General features: G+C 34.5%; 3 long non-coding RNA genes across 5 annotated transcripts; 1 reads left to right on the plus strand and 2 right to left on the minus strand.

The window, feature by feature from the left end:
* The first annotated feature begins 2,836 nt into the window (after nucleotides 1-2,836).
* LOC137000476 (uncharacterized) lies at nucleotides 2,837-5,616 on the plus strand. Its single transcript, XR_010890695.1, has 4 exons — nucleotides 2,837-3,588; nucleotides 3,687-3,739; nucleotides 3,861-4,484; nucleotides 4,617-5,616. It is a non-coding gene; the product is annotated as an uncharacterized lncRNA (long non-coding RNA).
* A 5,512-nt stretch (nucleotides 5,617-11,128) lies between these two features.
* Nucleotides 11,129-15,519, minus strand: LOC137000379 (uncharacterized). Of its 3 annotated transcripts, XR_010890631.1 has the most exons (5): nucleotides 13,666-15,519; nucleotides 13,348-13,593; nucleotides 13,230-13,283; nucleotides 11,924-13,170; nucleotides 11,137-11,749 (listed from the first exon to the last, which is right to left on the minus strand). It is a non-coding gene; the product is annotated as an uncharacterized lncRNA (long non-coding RNA). The 3 variants fall into 3 exon arrangements; XR_010890630.1 differs by having other exon boundaries at nucleotides 11,129-11,749; nucleotides 11,924-13,593; nucleotides 13,666-14,312; nucleotides 15,009-15,519; XR_010890629.1 differs by having other exon boundaries at nucleotides 11,135-11,749; nucleotides 11,924-13,593.
* A 2,735-nt stretch (nucleotides 15,520-18,254) lies between these two features.
* Nucleotides 18,255-19,591, minus strand: LOC137000380 (uncharacterized). The gene is made up of 2 exons (XR_010890632.1): nucleotides 19,402-19,591; nucleotides 18,255-19,332 (listed from the first exon to the last, which is right to left on the minus strand). It is a non-coding gene; the product is annotated as an uncharacterized lncRNA (long non-coding RNA).
* Between the last annotated feature and the right edge of the window lie 635 nt (nucleotides 19,592-20,226).

Here is a 20,226-nt window from a genome sequence, read left to right on the forward strand (position 1 = left end):
TTTGCGATACCGTTTAGAGTTCTTTTCAAAGTGCCTTCAAGATATCTTGTTAAAGATATCTTTTAGATATCTTTTAGAACTTCCACCAGCAAAAATGTTTACTGGGTTATATGAGATTTTATATCTTAATATAATATACTTTGTACTAGAAAATTATATTACTAAAAATCAATCACTAATTAGTTTAAAATTTGAACATAAAATTGTAACGGTGCGTATTTTTACGCCTCACGGGCGGTGCGTAACGATGCGGAATTTCGACGATATGCGGATTTTTCAATGCGGAATTACGACGGTGCGTAGTTAGCGAAGCGGATTCTTACGACGCGGAATAACTCGTCGGTTTGCCAGAATTCGTTTGTGTGGTTTATCGGGAGACTCCAAATTAATAAAAATAATTTAAAGAAAAATAAATATTTATTCAAGAGAGCATTTGGATAATATAATTATAAAAAAAAATATTAACAACGAGTACATGAGTATTTCTGTAACGGTCTAATATCTTAATGGTATAAACGGATACAAGTAAATATTTAATAATGAGTACATGAATAATTCCTTATCGGTTAGACGAGTTAATGTTTCAACGGTATAAGTGGGTATAATTCTAACTGTGAACGAATGAACATTGATCGGAAAATAAACTGCGTAAATCGTTGGTGCGCTTTTGGCCGAATTTAAATAACTATGAACATGATTAATCCTATTTAATCCTAAATCGGTCGGTTCGTACGGTACGGAGCAAAGTAATAAAAAATAAGCGATACCGCGTATATCCGAGCCCTGCTGAGTCGTCGACGGTTGCCGGTGCGCTGTGTCCGAAGACAGTGAGAGACTTCTCTCGTGCAAGGGATATCGAAAGTCGAACGCCGGGAACACCCGACCGAAGCAGAGAACGCCCTGCCCCTAGAACGACGGGAAGTCGGAAGTCGAATGCCGGGAACACCCGACCGAGGCAGAGAACGCCCTGCCCCTAGAACGACGGAGAGTCGGAAGTCGAACGCCGGGAACACCCGACCGAGGCAGAGAACGCTCTGCCCCTAGAACGACGGAGAGTCGGAAGTCGAACGCCGGGAACACCCGACCGAGGCAGAGAACGCCCTGCCCCTAGAACGACGAGGTATAGGAAGTCGAACGCCGGGAACACCCGACCGAAGCAGAAAATGCCCTGCTCCTAGAACGACTATCGGGATGGGAGTGAGTACGACCGGAGCTTCAGAGTGCGCCCTGAGACTTGTCCGAGTCGTACTCGGGGGAATGGTGTCGGTCTGCTCCGCGAGCCGGCTTTTATACCGGTCGCGCTACCCCCACTTGGGGTGCTACCCTACCCGGCAGCTACCCCTTCTCGAGCTACTACCCTCGAGTTGGGGGATCGGAATGCGGCCCTAAATGGGGGTGCTCACGTGGAGCCCGCGTGACGCTTAGTAACAGCGCGTGCTGTTACAAAATAACAAGAGAAACAAAAATACTTTAGTACAAAATATGCACCTACAAATTTTAGATTTAATCTAATTAGATTAGATTTAGCAAAAAACAAAATATATTATTTTTGCTGTTGTTTCAGAATTCTTTCTTTGGTTTTAACCAATCACATTTTGATGGCACTTTCAACATCAGATGCTGTAGTGCTTATGTGAAATGTCATTACAGATTTTGAAAAAAATTGCAAAAAATTGTTTAACTACAAAAATAAAATAACATTATTTTATCAAAATTTATTATAAATAATATTATAATATGTAAAAAGAATTTTTTTTGATTAGGCTCAGTTTTTCAATTAAACTTTAAAATGATGATACACGCTTATTTATTGAGCCTTAGCTTGTTCTAGGTGCTATTTACTAATATATCTTACATATAATTGTCGTATGTCTTACATCTAGTTGTCGAACGTTTCGGATCCTTTTTTTGGGCCTTCTTCAGCGAATCTAATTTGTGTTGCGTCTCTTAGTTAAAATTTACTGGTTGTTTTTTGGTGTGGTTCTATTTTGTCTATTTTTGTGAACTTTTTGTCCACCCCTTGCTTTTTTTCCCGTGTGTCAGACATGGTAACCGTTGATTTTTATTTGTTGGTTTAATGTTCTTAATTGACTTAATTTTTCTGACTGGCTGGATTGATTTTTATTGGGACTTGTTACTTTGTGTGTTGTTCATTTCATGCTTTTCATGCAGATGAAATGAACAACACACAAAGTAACAAGTCCCAATAAAAATCAATCCAGCCAGTCAGAAAAATTAAGTCAATTAAGAACATTAAACCAACAAATAAAAATCAACGGTTACCATGTCTGACACACGGGAAAAAAAAGCAAGGAGTGGACAAAAAGTTCACAAAAATGGACAAAATAGAACCACACCAAAAAACAACCAGTAAATTTTAACTAAGAGACGCAACACAAATTAGATTCGCTGAAGAAGGTCCAAAAAAAGGAGCCGAAACGTTCGACAACTAGATGTAAGACATACGACAATTATATGTAAGATATATTAGTAAATAGCACCTAGAACAAGCTAAGGCTCAATAAATAAGCGTGTATCATCATTTTAAAATTATAATATGTATTATATAAATTTCAACATTTTTATTATTATTTGGGAAATAATCAAATTAGAAAAATTTTCTTTCTTTTTGAATCCTAACCAAGAATATTGCACAGCCAACTCGTTAGAGAAAACTTTCTCTATTATTCTTTTAACCACAATTTTAGGATCTGCTCCTCCAAATCTTGATAGTTCTATTACCTGAAAAATTTAATAAAGAATAAGACTACTAATTCACATTGAACTACAATAGAACTACTAATATAAATATTAATATTAATATTTATTTCAATAACTTACAGCTTCTTTCTTCTTTTCTTCATTTTCTAAATAAACTTCTAAATTATCCCACACAACACGCATGTCTTAACGACGTTCTATAGTCGTCTTTTTCATTACGTCTTTGAGACATTACCTAAAGACGATGTACAGACGTTTGACGGATCTTTTGTAAGACATCACTAAAAGGACTTGTAAAGTCGTCTGCTATCAAGATCTATAGAGAGAAGGTTACTTCATGCGCAAAGAGGGACGAGCGGCAAGAGGGGCAAATGCAGAGAGGGGCAAGCGGCAAGAGGGGCAATGATGATCTCATCGGCGAACAGAAGCTATCTCAGACAGCTACTGTTTGTCGATGAGATCATCATGCTCTCCCCTTCCTTCATCGCCCCTCGCCATCAAGCTGTTTCTAGCTCCCCCCTTCCTTCATCGCTCCTCGCCATCAAGCTGTTTCTAGCTCCTCCCTTACTTCATCGTCCCTTGCCCTCAACCAGTTTTACTGAGGTAACCTTCTCTCTATAGATCTTGGTCTGCTATGGCAATTTTAGGAGAGATGCATAACCTACAATTTTATTCAGTTATGCCTAATTTAGACCGGTGAATGATCCTACTTGTAAAGTGGATAGTTTTACTCAAATAATTTTTTTTAATTGATAAAAAAATGAGCCACAAGTAAAATCATCCTCCGATCTAGACAGGGCATTAATTGTAGAGTGCTTGAATGAAATATTGTAAAACGAAAGACTTCAAGGAATCCAAGTTGATGAGGTAAGGTAATATAAGGTAATTTGAAATTATAGTTTATATTCTATATTAATAATTTTTTAACCTATATATGTCTCTTATGCTGTGTTTGACGTTTATAGATTAGAATAACCACTTCACTCAACCGGGTCGAAAATAACATTCTTAATCCAAGGTAATCATTGTTCATTTAATTGATTATTATTTTAATATATAAAATATATGAAATTATAAATAAGGATAAATTGAATTTATACGCTACAATGGTAATTTTGTAACCTATAATTTTATTGCAGTATGCTTGAACCCAGTGAGCTAAATATTATGAATATGCTAGCAGTGTGGCAGCAAAAACGCAGCGAACGAGCAGAAACGAAATCGAGCATAATCTGTCGTGACGATGAAAAAATTTGTACTACGAAAATGCTAAAAACCTGATAAGTATTTGATTCTTAATATATATCTGTGGCTTGGTGAAAGAAGTGCCAATGTCAATATTCATCAACTTGAGATATGTCCAGTTAAAAATTTTTTTAATTTATAATTAAATAACTTGATATATAAGTGGAAGCTGTTACCTTCATTTTTATTTAGATTTTAACATTTTAAAATTTGATATTGGCACTTCTTGTACCAAGCCATAGATATATATTATTTATGTAACAATATTATGAACTACTGTACTTATATTATACATATAATATAATTCATTAAATAGATGTATTTAATGATATTATTACGTATAATTTAATACTATTATTATGTGTAATTACATATACTTATTTATCAGGATATTGCATGTGAGAGTACTCTTAAATGTGACACAAAATGATTACCTCCTTTACCTCTGATGGCCATACATAGAAGATTATTGCTTTGAAGAGAAGTTTCAACAAGACAGGGAAATCAGAAAATAGTTTGTAAGTTTTTTATTCAATGTTGCTTTAAAACTGAACTATTACGGCACATTTCAATATAGAATTTCAGTATAGAATTCAGTGTCTCATCTGGATAAATTAATCATTATTTTACATCTGGTTTTTATGTTGCAGAAAAAGAAAATTTCAACAATTGAAGGAATTACATATGCTAATCAGACGAGAAATATTCTGAAATTTATTTTAGATGATAACGTTTCCAAAAAATAGTTGTGAACTGGAAAAAATAATCAACACCAACGAAAGACAAAACATTTGCATTATTATAGGTAATTACCCAGTAAACATTCGATATTTTATGTGTAACATGGGCTTAACCCATATTACTACTCGCGCGATCGGCCGCAACGATCGTCCGCGCATCAAGCCGCCGGCCGCAACACGTCATCGGAATGCGGCCGCCGAGTGGGGCAATCAGGTATATAAGGCCGTCGCTCCGGCCAGTAGGCACGCTGCAGACCTTCCGAGCCATTAGGGCGCACTCTGACTTGGCTCTTCCTTTCCTTTTGGAGCAGGGAGCACTCTGCTCCGTCGGGAGCACTCGACGTCCATTCACCGTTCCTCTCAAGACAGGGAGCACTCTGTCTCCGTCGGGAGCACTCGACGTCCCGTATACACCGCCCGTTCCTCCGTAGAATTAAGTATTCTTTAGTTCGCACTTCCTAGCTTATATCCTTTAGTTCGTATTCTTTCGTTTATATTTTCTAGTTTGTATTCTTTTGTTTATATTTAATAGTTTATCCTTTTCTAGCTTGTATCCGCTAGTTTGTATTCTTTCGCGGTATATTCTGGCCTTGCTTTAAGTTACCCCTACTTGCGACCGTTTCTTATTCCGGGGCATAGCGACTTAACCCGATCGTACGCTTTTGCACGCCCATTTGCGTCCTACTGCTTAGTACGCTAATCTCTTGCGTTACCCACTTCTGTACGCTTTCATCGCGCTCTCGCTTGCATACCGCACTCGCTTGCTGTAATGGCTACCGCTTGCGCTTCATAATTATTATCTCAATGTATCGTGACTTTTTCAGTTAAGAATATATTTATTTTTACCTCCAAATTGGTCTAGTTGATTGGAGTCTCCCCGTCTGACCGCTTATCCCAAATCCTGGCACCGGCGAGCTATTCCGCGCTTAGCAATAAGATCGCGAAATAAATTCGCACCGTTACATATGTATATACATAAAATATCCATAATGTGAAAAAAATGTACTATATATACTATGTATGTATATACATATGATATACGCTGATGTAGATACATTTGTGGATATTGTGACGTGACATTTTTGAGGTCCGTCACAAGGGCGAGAAAGCCCGATCGAGGAGGGAAATTTGAGGTCGAAAACCCTACCGCGGGGGGCGACGACCTCTCCCTCTTAATTCTCTTTTTGAGATTATAGATTTTGCGTTATAGCGAATTGCGCAAGTCGTGGTGAGTGGCCAAACTCCCATTTTGTGACTAAGATGGAGCAGCCTTCGTGGGACCTGCGAGGGACTCAGCAGGCAGGACGACGGAGGCCCGGACAGCGCGTAGACAGATCCGGAACAAGGGCAAGTAAAAATACCTTTGCTTATACAGTTCGACTCCAGACACAGTCGCTACCGCAGATACTGTTTCAGATTTGGAGCATATCGAGGCCGGTGGACGCACCGAGAGAGATGACGCCCGAGAGGGAAGCGCGCTCTCACACGCCGAAGACCCGGGGTGGAGTACCCGAAAAAGGAGCTGTCGTAACGAGCCAGGAAAGCAGAATCAGGTCGGAACCTGATCAGTTCCCGGCCGATTCAAAGAAGGACCGGATCCGGAAATGGAAAAGGCCACAAAGGGCGTTAACGACAGCTGCCCTAAGAAAGAGACCGGAGTCACCTCGGAAAAGCGTCACCGAGGGCCGAAGTATCGAGGAGCGACGCGAGCATCGAGATCTAGTAAACATCGAAGGATCAAGAATCGCTGATCGATAGCGAGGATCTACATGCGCAGGACGATGCGCGGAATGTCACCGCTGTCCGGCGAGCCTCGCTGTCGTCACTGTTCGGCGAGTCGGCAACCTGAGAGGAACCTCGAGGACCACAACGGGCGTACCGACGATTTGTAAGGCCACCACTTCGACTTCGCGGTAAGAGCGGTATCAGTAGGCGGCCCGAGCCTCGCGAAAATAAGAACCCGCATAGTTTTCGTAAAAGAGTATTGAGTGTAGCGAAATGTCTCGCGGTATCGAGCAAGGTTAGATTTAGGCCGAGCCCCGCTGACTACCGCTTCTGTAGACTAAGATTTCACCATGCTTTTTCCCCTCGGGGCTGCCGAGCCGACAGTCGTTTTGTAGAGAATAATGTCTTTTTGTGCGTAACAATTTCGCGTCGATTTATGTACTACTGTACCGAGCGTTAGAATCTTTGGAGTTAGCCTATCGCGTATCTCTCGCCTCGGCCTTCTGTCGAGCGTTTACAATCATAGCCGTAAAAATAATACTGACAAGGGGAGGACGCGGACTTCGGGTCACCGATTTCAAAGAAATTTTTATATGGTATAGTACTCTATCAGAAGAGTACTTTAGTAAAAGGATAGGGCGCAACGCTCAGCCGTTTTCGAGAAAAATCGATTTGAAATTCATGGCGTCCCTTATATTCCGGTCCTGTTGGATCGATTGTCAAGATGGCGGCGTAGCTCGGGCACTTAGGCTCTGGGCTATCACGCTGTCGACCTGGGTTCGATCCCTGCCTATTATACTTTTTTTTTCATTTATTTTATTTATTCTAGCGAATATTTATTCATTATATTATTATAATGAAATAAATTTATTTTAATTAACAATTTTGTTTTTTTTTTAATTTGCACTTTCACTACTTCTATCATATAAAAAATAAAGTAAAAAAATCGTCTACGATTTAAATAATATTAAAATTATTATTTAATACCAGAAATATTTTATTAATCATAATTTAATTTGGTATGTAATTTTTCACTCAACTTTGTTGAGTTACTTATTGCTCCAACTATAATATTTGTATACCTAATGTTCTCACATCAGGTAACTGCTAACAGTTTTTAGCTCCCCTTCAAACTACTTCCCTTCTGTAACGTATATTCCTACACACCAAATTAAATTATGATTAATAAAATATTTCTGGTATTAAATAATAATTATAATATTATTTAAATCGTAGACGTTTTTTTTACTTTATTTTTTATATGATAGTAGTGAAAGTGCAAATTAAAAAAAAACAAAATTGTTAATTAAAATAATTTTATTTAATTATAATAATATAATGAATAAATATTCGCTAGAATAAATAAAATAAATAAAAAAAAAAGTATAATAGGCAGGGATCGAACCCAGGTCGACAACGTGATAGCCTAGGGCCTAAGTGCCCGAGCTACGCCGCCATCTCGACAACCGATCCAACAAGACCGGAATATAAGGGACGCCATAAACTTCAAATCGATTTTTCTCGAAAACGGCTAAGCGTTGCGCCCTATCCTTTTACTCAAATACTCTTCTGATAGAGTACTATACCATATAAAAATTTCTTTGAAATCGGTGACCCGAAGTCCGCGTCCTCCCCTGTGAAACAGAATTCGTATTGTAGGCTAACCGTTATGGAGAAAGATTAAAGTAGAGTTAATTGTAACAACCGTACCGAATGAGAGTTATAGAACTTGTACGCCGAATATTATACCGCGTGAGGCGGAAGTACGCGGATTTCCGCGAGTCAAATATCCAAAGCATAACGCCTCTCAAAGAGATAAAATATGTCTCCCCTTCGCGGGATTGTTAAGGCGCCTATCACCCGGCGTCAATCTCATTTAATCTAATTAATATTATTAATTGTTATTTGTTACAAACTTAATGTGTCCTTAATAACCGTCTTATTTCAGACTCCTCTCTCCAAATCAGTATTGAGCATCTCTAAAGAACCTCGCCCCTCTGCCATTTGTAGAGTGGGCTAGTCGCGCTTATCGCCGTTGCTCGTTTAGGAAAAATATTGACTCTAACGTAATTTGTTCGTGTGGCGCGTTAATCCGCGCCTGGCGCCCAACTATAAGTATTGCAGTAATTATTAAAATCCATTAAATAGAGCAACGAGGTTTGACACGCTTACCGGCGGGTGTACTTCTGCCCGACGGAAAAGTCGTCGCAATATACATAGGATATCGTATGGATATACATACAATGTATATTCGAACGAGATCGCTGCCTGTATATACATAGAATATACCTCGTATACATTCCATGTATATACATGTAACCAAGGTTGGGAAAGTTACTTTATAAAAGTAACTCGTTACCGTTGCCGTTACTCAAAAAGTAACGAATTGTTACAGTTTCCGTTACTTTTTTTATATATAATACAAATTTTATGCACAATTTTTCTAATACAAGATGAAATTAAACACTACAAATTTACAGTAAACATTAAAAATTTTTAAACATTATTTTTCATTAAAGTAACAAAAATGATATTATTTTAATAATGATATCGCTATTAATATAAAGTGTAATAATTTTAATAATATATAATAAAAGTAATAATTTTGATAATAAGATATTTTAAATTAAAAAATTTTTTAATAAGTTGTAAACCAGCTTTCTTAAAAATTTTTAGATGCTGTAAATATAAGTTAAAAAGTTTTCTTATTGTTAGTTTTTCTATAAATTCGTAGATATATAGAGTAAATTTGAAAAATGTAACGATAAAAATAACTGTTAAATTCGTTACTCGTTACCGAAAAATGTAACAAAGTTACTTTTTTCGTTACAAAAAAAATTTGCCGTTACCGTTACAGTTACCGAAAAAAAGTAATTGTAACGGTAACGGCGTTACAAGTAACGCATTACTTCCCAACCCTGCATGTAACATACATATATACGATATACGCTGATGTAGGTACATTTATGGATATACATAGAATTAGTCATTAGTTCGTTTGCTTGCCGCTATGTGACGCATTATGCGCTATCTATCTCGTATTTAAGTTTTAATCATGAAAACTATATAAAACTTGCAAAAGGCGGGTAATAATATTGAAGTCTTCAATTTGAAGATGTAATAACTTTTTCTATCAGTTTAATATCTGAATCCCAACACAGGGAATTTAGATAAACTGATTGTTCAAAAATTGGGTAGATAAATATCCGAATGAATGAAAATTGTTTATTATTAAAAAACGAACTGTATATATTATGTAGATACATAGAATGTACCTCATGTATAATACATGCCACGAATGTGTATTGCACATCCTCGCCTACACGGAACATAATATCCAATGGACATCCATATAATCTCCATAACTCCATACTACATCTATCTCTACGATGGATATTGAATAGGTTTCTATTAGAAATCCATATTATTTCCATGATAAATGATGATATAAATTCATCATAAATGTCTATTAGACATCTGTTATCGATGTTTGATAGAAGTATCAGTATCCATAGTAACGAATATTGTTAGGGCATTGTTGATGTCAAACGTTTCGGCTGATCATTCAGCCATCTTCAGTGCTAACGTTACAAATCTGTTTAGTCGAAAGATTGATTTCAATTCGTCATTAATAAAATTATTTGGAAGTAAAGTCACAAATGTGATTGTGAGATAGTCTTGTTTGTGTAGGTGTTAACAGAATGTCACCATGTTCTCGACTGTCTCACAGTTCTTGACTGTCTCACAGTCGTGACATTCTGTTAACACCTATATAAACAAACTATCTCGCAATCATATTTGTGACTTTACTTCCAAATAATTTTATTAATGACGAATTGAAACTACAATCTATCAGCTCTATGAAATATCTATGGAACATCTATGATTGCTCCATATGATATCTATGAATATATTTAATGGATGTCGAATGGAGGTATGTAATGCGGAACTGTGGATGTCTAGTAGACATTTATAGGAGATTACATAGACATCTAATAGAGGTTTCGAATCTCATGATGGACATCTAGTGGATATCCATTAGAGCTTTTTGTTCCGTGTGGGCGAAATATATCCTATGTACATACAGCGAACGTGTACTGCACATCTTTGGAATATACCTATGTATGTACTATGGACATGCTATGTACATACATGTGGTAATTATTTCACATACATAGGATATGCGTTTTATATACTTTTCACATTTTCTGTATATACATAGAATATACAATATACATATATGTATATACATAGGACGTACATAGAATGTCCTAATGTTTATTGGGTAAAAACAAAAATATTATAAACATAAATTTAAAAAGTATGTTATAATTGATACAGTAAGTTACTTTTCAGTAAGTTACTTTTCTTTAAATAAATTTCAATTATGAAAAACAAATCCATATATGCAATTGGTAGATTAATCTGATAATTTAAATGCAACAATTGTTACATTTAATTCTTTACATTTTAACAACAGTTTTCAATATTAAAGTATAAAAGAATTGTAATTTAAACATAATTTTGTAATGATTTCACATTACATTTCTATGGTAGAAAATTACAGTCTTCATCAGATGCAGAAAGTTATCTAAGAATGATTGCAGCACGCAGGAGATCGCCTCCATTATTTATTGAAAAAGATGGCATAATATAAAGTGACATATAATTAGTGATATAAATATATATTTTTATAAGTGCAAAATGTATTTTTATAAGTGTTACAAATATATATATGTATATTTATATTTTATATTTTAACATGTCTTAATATAGTTTATAAGAAATATTATGTAAAAGTTATGTTTATAAGTATTATGTAAAGAAATATTAATAATAAAATATTAAAATGTAACAAATTTAAAAATATTCTATTGTAAAATAATTACTCAAGTAGCACTTGAATATAAAATCATCATTTTAATAAAACGTTTGTCTTAAGGGCATCTTAAAATAAGTCTCACAGTCGTCTTATAAGACAAATCAAGAGACATCTCGAAGACGTTTCTAAATCGTCGAAAATTGTTGCATAAGACGTCTTACAGACATTTTAAATACGTCTCTCTGACAGTTTCGTAAGACGTCTGAGTGATTTTAAGGTGTCTTTCAGACGAACATAAGACATAATGCTGTGTAGGTATGAAGTTCTTCCATTAAACTTAAGGGAAAATTGAATTTTTCAAATAAAGATTCCCTTATGAAAACTTCTTTTTCCGCAATATTATTCATCTTAAGATTATTTAAATCTTCCGCCACTTGGTCCATCTTATAATTAAGAATCGACAGCATCCTTAGTACCTGCCTTTTGTAAGCTTCATCTGAAAATTAAAAAGAAATCTAATAGATAGCTAATTAGAATAAACAAAAAATTTATAACTTTTATTTCTATAAAATAAAATTTGATAATGATATAATTTTAGTGATAGTAAAAACTGTGTGAATCCAGAATTAGAATTAGTATAATAGAAAATATTCAATAGATAACACAATACCTTTAGAAGCGTCTTGAAACTTAACAATATTTGGAATTTCTTCTTTTGACGTACACAGCACTAGTGAAACCGTGTGAGCTTTTCGAGCGCAGTATAGCTCGTCGGAATCCAGGTTCGGTCGGTTGGGGGTGTGTCAAAGAAAATGCGTTTAGTTAATGGTAAATTAGAAGACGTGTTTATTTAATTTAGTATGTTTGATGACTGTGTGTGTACATGCGATGCGAAAGAATTATTAAGCAACGGCTGAATAATTATTTGAGCTGTGTAACATAAATATAAAAGGATATATCGGTGAAATCAGTAACAGAATATCGGTGAAATAATTATTTGACAACGGCGAAATAATTCTTGAAGCGGCGTGAAATAAATATAAAGCAGCGTGAAAGTAAGCGAAGTATCGGCGGTAGCGGAATAATTATCTGAACAACGGTGAAATAATTATTTAAAAGCGGTGTAAACTAAATACAAAAACGACGTGAAAATAAATGTGAAACTATAAAGAATGACGTGAGGCGTCCCGGTGCGGTCGGCGAGAGCGCAAGCGCGGGCGATCGTGTCGCAACGGTTGGTACAATACGGAGCGCTTGTTGGTGAGTGCGTTCGTGACGGTATCGCGAGTCTGTTCGATCGTAGATCGATGCGGACTATTCGGCGGCGCGGATTGGTTGACGCGGCTTTGACTGCCGGATGGATTACGGTTTAGAAATCCCGGCGAATAAACGCGGTATCAGGACTTAGGCTGCCGATTACGCTTGGCGGGAGTACGAGGATGCTCGTACGAAGGCGGAATCTTAGAACGGCGACTTAGCTTGGTACGCGGAAATGCCCGCAATACGAAGTTCGGTGGCCTAGAGGAGCCAAGTACGCTCGGCGGTACACGAGGATACTCGTGTGCTGGAACAGGTATAAAGAAAAACCGAGTATGCTCGGTTGGGGACTACGAGGACACTCGTAGAGGGATGTTCGCTGTCTATCAGCGAACGGAGTCTGGTGAGAAGACGTACAGCCGGGCGTCTTTTATACCCGGCTGGCAGCCGAACGGCTTTGAATCGGCAAACATCGGCGGTTTCGGCGGCGAGCCCCCCACAAAACGGAATTTCGGAACGGTCGGGTGTGGGGGATTTTCGGCGGTTGACCGCCGCTGTTTTTGACAAAAAGCTTATCGGCGCTCGATGCGCCCTTGGTGGGCTACGGACGATGGACGGTCCGTAGCCGTAACGATGCAGCTTGCGGGCTGCACCGTTACACTAGAAAAAAAAAATACGTATAATTATGCAAAAAGATGAAAGTATTTATTGCTACTAACCTGAATCAGTTTGAATACTGGCCATATTTTTTGAAACTAGTGTCATAAAATTTTCTTAAAAAAAAAAGATAAATTGCAATCAATTCATGAATAAAATATTTTTAAATATGTCATTTACCTTTAGTGGCCTTCCTTAAAACTGGAATGTTAACTATTGTATTTCGTTCTTTTTATCATTTTCTTCACTTTCTTCATTTGAAATGCTCTTTTTTTTGAAGGAAAGTGTTAAAAGTAATCGAGTTTAAATCTGAATCTGAATCAGATGTAAATTTTTTTTTAAATTTTTTTCCACATCCTTCATTTTCTGATGCTAAATCAAAAGTTTCTTCAGCTTGAGCTGCTTTATTTCTTGCAATACTCAGATCTAAAATTTTTATTATATTGTTATTGTTATAGTTATATAGAAAAATCATATATTTTTTCAAATAATACCTACCATATAATTCACCAATTAGTCTTGATTGATACAGATCTCAATCATGAGCAAGTGAGATGCAATTTTTTATCAAACTTCTTAATTTTAATCCACTATATGGTGGCCAAAAGCATCCATTAATATCCTTGATCCAGGACGCTGGCACGGCTTCTACTGTATTTTCTTTAATGAAATGTACCACTCTCCAACTCATTGCCATGATATCTGGAAGAAAAACAAATTAAAATAAATTCACTGAATAATTAAAATAGTGTTTTATTTACTTTTAAAATAATAATATTATAGATTGTAATAAAAATGTAAAGTTTATAATAAAAATTCTAATGAAGAAGTGAGTAAAATATCAAGCTTTTTTCTTGAATAAAGGCTATTATCTTGTTCCTTTGCGACGACTTTTCCTTCTCGTTAGAAACACACAATCCGGAAGGCGTGCAAAACCTCGTTGCTCTCTTTATTCCATATTAACCATACGGCAATGCTTAGAATTGGGCGCCAGGCGCGGATTGACGCGCCGCACAAATAAATAAGTCAGAACAAATATATCGTTAATAGCAAGCAACGGCGATAAGCGCGACTAGCCCGCTCACACCAAATGGCAGAGGGGCGAGGTTCTTTAGAGATGCAAACAAAAACTTGGAGAGTGGAGTCTGAAACAAGGCTATTATAGAAAACACATCAAATCATATAACAAATAACAAGTATATTTATAACAATGGTATTATCAAGGAAGACACAGAGTGTGTGTAGTGTGTATTAAAGGATTCGCTCGGCAAAGATACAACCCGTACCGATGAGAGAGAACTTATTATCTTACGGATGTTCGGTTCGCGTACTGTATTCTCACTCGGTATACAAAGCTTGGTCTAATCTTGCTGTGATCATTGAGTCCGGTCATTCTATTTCGCTCTTTCTTGATCTTACTAATAACGCACAATATTCTTTCGATCTCGCTATTAAAAGTTCTCAATTAACTCTCTCGGCAGAAGGCCGAGGCGAGCCCTCAAATAATACGGCGACAAGACGTGGCATAATTACAGTCACCGGACACAAATACGCGGTACGAAGAAAACAGTTATAGACGCAAAAATACTAAATAGTTCAACATGACGAAACGCGAAATGGCGACTGTCGGCTCGGCAGCCCCGAAGGGAAGAGTGTGGCAGAATCTAATTCTATATAGCGGTAACCAGCGGGGCCCGGCCGAAATCTAACCTCACACGGTATCGTGAGAAGTCTCAATACCTATGGTATTCCTCAAGTACATTACGCGAGATGTTATTTCCGCGAGGCTCGGGCCGCCTGCTGGTACCGCTCTTACCGCAAAGTCGAAGTGGTGGCCTTACAAAATCGTCGATACGCCCGTTGTGGTTCTCGAGGTTCCGCTCAGGTTGCCGACTCGCCGAACAGTGACAACAGTGAGGCCCGCCGGACATCGGTGACAATCCGCGCATCGTATTGCGCACGTAGATTCTGCGGTATCAATGAGTTGTTACTCGATCCTTCCTGACGCTCCTCGATCTTTCGGCCCTCTGTGGCGCTTTTCCGTGGCGATCCCGGTTTTATTTATGGTAGCTGTCTCGAACGTCCTTCGCGGCCTTTTCTATTCCGGATCCGGACTGTCTTTTGAATCGGCTGTGAACTGGCCAGGTTCCGACCTGATTCTTCTCTCCTGGCTCGTTACGGCAGCTCCATTTACTGTGGTACTCCACCCCGGACTTTCGGGAGTGCGAGAGCTCTCTTTCCCTTCGGGCGTCAATCCTCTCGGTGCGTCCACTGGTTCTGATCCGTTTCAAGTCTGAAACGTTATTCTCGGTAGCGACATATTCTGTGGATCTTATTGAACATGATGGAATATTCTTACGTGACCTTATGAATCCGTCCACTCGACGTCCGGGCCTCCGTCGTCCCGTCTGCAGAGTCCCTCGCAGGTCCCACGAAGGCTGCTCCTTGTCATTTACACAACATTGGTTTTTGGCCACTCACTCCGCTCCGCAAAATCTTTAAAGGACTTACAAAATAAGAGGAAGAGGTCGTCGTCCCCCCGCGGTGGGGTTTACGACCTCAAATTTCTCTCCTCGGTCGGGCTTATTCGCCCTTATGACGGACTGCAAAATGTCACGTCACACCTTATATCTCTCACACTTCGTATACAATATTCATTCAAATTCTTTGCAATATATATGTCAAAAATACTTGAGTCACAAGGATAGTCGAATAAATTATTTCTAGTTGTTTCGAGGAATATTCTTTCACATATGTAAGTATCTTTCCTTATTAAAATATATTCTATTTTTATATGTTCACTTGTTAAATAACAAAATGAGTCGGCAAGTCTTTCAATATTGAAACTAAACTTTTCAAGGGTTAATTTTTTGAACTGAATATAACTTTGATTACGAACTAGACCTTTAAAGTGTTCTTGCACACACAAAAAATTTTCTTTATTGACTCCTTTGAATCTAGTGCCTGTTCCAGTTCTTTTATTCATTTTACAATTTGTTGTAACCGTTTTTCATGTTTTCTAAGTAAATTCTTCAAACTTTGAAGGAAATTTTTGAATGAAAATGTGCTATATTTATTGAAATTTCCAACAATTTGTATGTTATCATATATATGAATTAAACCATGTACATTATGAGATATATTTTCTTTTCCATATAATTTACCAATTTGAACAAAACATTCAAGTAACGGATGTGCATAATTTGCATATTTCTGGATATATTCGTCATTCGAAAAATTGTCACTGCAATGTGCAGGACAAAGGAAATTTATATATCTATCATTTTCAATATTTCCTTTTAAAACGACTAATCCTGCATATAGCAAAAAAAATCTGAATTCAGTTGCCTTCCTTTTGATTTCATCTAAAAAACGTGGCTTTCGAGCAAATTTATTTGGTGTATTTTCAACTATTGATAACAATTGCCTAGTAATCTCATTAATTTTTTCAAATTGTAATTTTATTTGTGGCTTTCCAAAAGTCCACATCATCAACAATTTTTTCATGACACCTAAGCAAATAAAGTGCATATATTCCAATGGCACGTGAGAAACCATATCAATTCCTGGAATTCTTTCTATAATAGAAGTACCAAAATGATGTTGAATCTGGCTTTTATTTTGAAAATTCTGACCTGTTCTTTTTCTACAATTAATTTTAAGAAAACGAGTTCGACCTTTCAGGTATGTTCCTTTTTGAAAACATTTTGTACAAGAATAAAAATCTGTATGGCCTTTTATATAACAAATAATAGATTTAGTAGGAGCATATAAATCCTTTGATTTTAATTGTTTTACATTTCCATTAATATTGATACTGTTTAATGTTAGAGCTTTTGCTTCATTGACAAATTGTAATAAGAATTTGTTAGCATTTGCTGGCTTTTCATAGCCATGATATATTCCTACAGTAGCTACCTTTGTAGGATTTGAATATAAACTACATAATATTGGATATATCTGGCTACTTGAACTTTTACTCAAAGATAGACCATCAATATTTATTAAAATTTTGATCATGTTTGAACCATCATCTTTGTCAAGTTTTTTTATTGCTTCAGAAAGACCAAAATGGTAATATGTTCCTGGCTCTATTTCTTGAATTTCTAAAGTTCTGGGAGTAAATAAAAGAGTTCTAGCATCTGAAGGCAAGTCATTTGGCGAATCAGTTACTTGTTTTTAATCATTTTAAAAAATTAGAAAAAGCTGAATGACTAATTTTATGTTTCAGTGCCCAGTCTTTGAAATTATTTTTGAAAGCTGAACCTGAGGTTAAAGCAATATTTTTTTTATTTATTAATTGCTCATGCTATGGATCGCTTACATCATTTACAAAATATGAATCATCCTCTGATATGTTTTTGTTCAAATTTTCTTCAATATTATTAGATTTTGATAGTGACACAGTTTCAATAATGTCTTTACTTATTATATCATTTCTCTTTTTATTTATAAATTCTTGAGAACGTAAAGATAAATTTTTATGCAATTTTGTTCTTATTTTTTTATAAAAACCAGCTCGAGATCTCTTCAGCATGATCACGTTAAATAGCAGAAATAACTAATGAAAGCTACCAAACTTCTACTTTTCTCCTAGCAAATACTGTCTAATGAAAAGATATGAAAGAATAGTATTAGTAGTATTATGGTAAAAAATTATAATTATGGTTTCAAATCGTAATTTATAATTATCTATTATTAATTTTTATATCTTTCATTGACCTACCCAGATAGCACTAAATACTCCTATAAACATTTTATAAATATTCTTCAAAAATATTTCGAATATTCCATAAAACATTCTTATATATTCATCGTATGTTTATAGAACATTCGAATGGCACTATTATAAATATTTTTTAAATGTGAATAGAATAATCTACCAAATATTCTATAGAATATTTTGTGCATATTTATAGAATATTTTGCAAATATTCTTTAAAATACTTTATGAACGTGCGTAGTATATTGTACAGAATATTCTATATATCATTCATGTATTTTTTTACAACATTCAATAATCTATTAACATGTGAGTTTTATTATTTTTAAAAGCGATCTATTTCATCTTTTATTTAATCCAAAGAAAGAAACAGTATAACTTGAGAAATTGTTATAATGTTAATATTACCTGTTAACTGATATTATCAGTTTCTTAATTTTAACACTTAAATATTTTTCATGCATTGTAAATAATTTTAACTAATTTTTATCTTCTTTGTAAAAAAGTAAAATGGATTTATTTTCCTTTCAAAATAATTCATATTTATAAGATATTGAATGTTGCATAAAAATATATTTAACTGTCTGAAAATGAACAACTTAATGTTTCTTAAAACAACTGTGATTATTTGAATATATATACATATATTAGGCCGAAAGGTTCATATTTAAGTAATAAATACATAAATGTAATTAAATCTAATTTTTTATTATTTCAAAAAATTTTATACATAAAGTATAAATTTCAAAACGTTTTAAACATTAATATTTTATAAACATATTTTATAAACTAAATAAAATATAATTACAAAACTTTTTTATTTTTAATTTAAAATATTAATTATCATAAAAACAGTGTTATAAATAAAATAAAGCTTTATGCATTTCTTAATCATCAATTAACATTCTATAAAATAAAAAAGACATTGCACAATATACTAACTTTAAGCAATGAATTAGACAACAACTGTATAAGTAAATTATACTTTTTAAATAAAACGAAGAACTTCCTAATATTAAGTAATTGTTGTTGCACAAAAAAAATAAAAATAATTTTTCTTTTTCATCTTAACTCAAAATAATACTTAATTTAATACTTAAAATAATACTCAATAATACTTAATTATAATATTAAAATAAAATTTTTCTATTTACTTGGAATAGAATGTCTTATTTTTCTTTCCTTGATTTTTTCTGTCGTTCCGTTGATTTTACAAGCCAATATTTTATAACAGTCTCTATCATTGCTTCAGAACAATCATGTGTTTTTTGTGTAGCAATTAATACTATTGCTGAGCAAGTCCGAATAATTGAAAAATTACGTTTTCCTTTAAAACCTATGTAATTATATGTCTTAGATAAGTCATCAGACATTATCCTTGTCAGTAGGCGTTTTATCATATGTTTGTACGATACTCCTCCAATTTGCATAATTTCTTTAATCTAAAATAAAAAAATAATTTTATACAAACTATAAATACAATAAAAAATGTATTACATAAATTTACGTACAAAAGTTTTGAAATTGTTGTCGTGGATTAAAAATTCTTCTAACGCCTCCAATTCTTGTACTTCCTTTAAAGGAAAATTATAATTGTTAAATATAGAATTTTCATTTGATAAAATTGGTTCATCTTTCTCAGAATTTGCTTTTGTTAACAAAACGCTGAGATCCTCTGTAATTTGTTGTTGTCTCAGATTAATTATTTGTAATTGTCGTAATACTTGTTTTTTGAAATTATCATCTGAAACACATAAGATATTTTTTATTAATATACATTAATTAATATCTATTTCTATAGATTTATAGATTTATAGCAAACATTTACTTCATCGATCATTATTATAATACATTAAAAAAAAAATATATTTTACGTAGAAGTATTTTTTAGGAAAAATAAAAATAGAATATATAATACAAATATAAATATTACCAAATAAATTATTATCAGTTGGTGTTACAGTTTAAGGTAAACACTTATTGCAAATAATCGTAGTAGGTAATACACGATTTTCTTTTTCATTATGTTTTCCTGTAGCAGATTTAAGCACAGATTTATTTGTAAATGAAATTGATTATGATTTTATGTCAACTGTAAAAGTTAAAATTGTACTTTTTCTATTAAAGTTTATTAAATTTTAAAGTATAAAACAATGCTTACAAAATACTAATTAATATATATATATATATATATATATATATATATATATATATATATATATTAAAAAAAATTAATCAATATTATATATATAATATATATTATATATATAATATTGATTAATTTTTTTAATTTTACCTTTAGATGAAGAAGGCAATGTTCTATTCAATTGTGTATC

Source organism: Linepithema humile, chromosome 6 (assembly GCF_040581485.1).
Source record: "Linepithema humile isolate Giens D197 chromosome 6, Lhum_UNIL_v1.0, whole genome shotgun sequence".
Classification (NCBI taxonomy): Eukaryota; Metazoa; Arthropoda; class Insecta; order Hymenoptera; family Formicidae; genus Linepithema; species Linepithema humile.